This window comes from Haliaeetus leucocephalus, unplaced genomic scaffold, assembly GCF_000737465.1.
Source record: "Haliaeetus leucocephalus isolate CR32 unplaced genomic scaffold, Haliaeetus_leucocephalus-4.0 Scaffold363, whole genome shotgun sequence".
Taxonomy (NCBI): domain Eukaryota; kingdom Metazoa; phylum Chordata; class Aves; order Accipitriformes; family Accipitridae; genus Haliaeetus; species Haliaeetus leucocephalus.
Genome location: NW_010972799.1, coordinates 15237 through 17445, shown reverse-complemented (window position 1 = coordinate 17445; position 2209 = coordinate 15237).

The following is a 2209-nucleotide window of genomic DNA, read 5'->3' as shown; positions in this document are numbered from 1 at the left end:
GTACTGAAACACAGCTCCTCTTAGCACCCTGACTGCCAGTGCTGGGCTGGATGTTCAAAGGGAAAGTTTCCTCTACACATCACGCGACTGATGCCACGAGGAGTAAGTGGATCGCACTGATCACACAACGGGCTCGCATAGGAAACCCCAGTCGCCCAGGAATTTTAGAAGTGATCATGGACTGGCCAGAAGGCAGAGATTTTGGAATGTCGCTAGAGGAGGAGGTAGCACGTGCTGAAGATGCCCCACTGTATAATAAACTGCCAGAAAATGAGAGGCCATATGCCCTGTTCACTGATGGATCCTGTCACGTTGTGGGAAAGCATCGGAGGTGGAAAGCTGCTGTATGGAGTCCTACACAAGAAGGTGCAGAAACTGCTGAAGGAGAAGGTGAATCGAGTCAGTTTGCAGAGGTGAAAGCCATCCAGTTAGTGTTAGACATTGCTGAAAGAGAGAAGTGGCCAGTGCTCTATCTCTATACTGACTCATGCATGGTGGCAAATGCCCTGCGGGGGTGGTTACAGCAATGGAAGCAGAGCAACTGGCAGCGCAGAGGTAAACCCATTTGGGCTGCCGCACTGTGGCAAGATATTGCGTCCCAGCTAGAGAATCTGGTTGTAAAAGTACGTCACGTAGATGTTCACGTACCCAAGGGTTGGGCCACTGAAGAACATCGAAACAACCAACAGGTGGATCAGGCTGCCAAGATTGAAGTGGCTCAGGTGGACCTGGACTGGCAACATAAGGGTGAGCTATTTATGGCTCGATGGGCCCATGATACTTCAGGCCATCAGGGAAGAGATGCAACATATAGATGGGCTCGAGATCGAGGGGTGGACCTGACCATGGACACTATCGCACAGGTTATCCATGAATGTGAAACGTGTGCTGCAATTAACCAAGCCAAGCGATTAAAGCCCCTGTGGTATGGAGGGCGATGGCTGAAATATAAATTTGGGGAAGCCTGGCAGATTGACTATATCACACTCCCACAAACTCGCCAAGGCAAGCACTATGTGCTTACAAAGGTGGAAGCAACCATTGGGTGGCTGAAAACATATCCCATGCCCCATGCAACTGCCCGGAACACTATCCTGGGCCTTGAGAAGCAGGTCTTGTGGTGACATGGTACCCCAGAAAGAATCGAGTTGGACAACGGGACTCATTTCCGAAACAACCTCATAGACACCTGGGCCAAAGAGCATGGCATTGAGTGGGTATATCACATCCCCTATCATGCACCAGCCTCCAGGAAAATTGAACGATACAATGGACTGTTAAAGACCACATTGAGAGTCGTGGGGGTGGGACCTTTAAACATTGGGATACACATTTAGCAAAAGCCACCTGGTTAGTCAACACCAGGGGATCTGCCAATCAGGGTGGCCCTGCCCAGTCAGAAGTTTTACATACTGTAGAAGCCGATAAAGTCCCTGTAGTGCACATGAAAAATATTTTAGGGAAGACAGTCTGGGTTACTCCTGCCTCAGGCAAAGGTAAACCCATTCGTGGGATTGCTTTTGCTCAAGGGCCTGGGTGCACTTGGTGGGTGATGCGAAAAGATGGGGAAGTCCGATGTGTGCCTCAAGGGGATTTGATTTTAGGTGAAAATAGCCAGAATTAAACTGTGTGATATTAGTTGCTATATAACCCTGCTACTGTATGTTATCATTACTGTAATTGTTATATGCTGTATCCATAGTACTATAGTAAGAATCACTTGGATCAAGCAAGAAAGAACTGTGATAAAACTGAGCAAAGCGCAGTAGTGATGGAACCAGAACTGACTCCAGCATGCAACAATCCAATGGTGCACACCATCCTCCTGCTGTGTCCAATGTCACCTGCTCATCACACCGCACTGAAGCCCAATCCTGCTCTGCTGACTGAGAGGACTTTGCACCACCCCTCCTGCCCAGAAAGACTGGTATGACAGATGGAGCCCAGAGTCGGGAACTAAATGAACTCAACGAACATTTTATGAACATGACCCATAAACTAAAGGAATGATATCTGTGTGTGTGTATACATATATATATATGTACCATTGTTTATGTGTCTCAAAGGGATGGAAAAGGTGATGATGATTGACTGGGATGTAACTGAAGGTATGGGAACTGAGCATGATGTCAATGGTATAGAATAAGGGGTGGATACTGTCCTGGTTTCAGCTGGGATAGAGTTAATTGTCTTCCTAGTAGCTGGTACA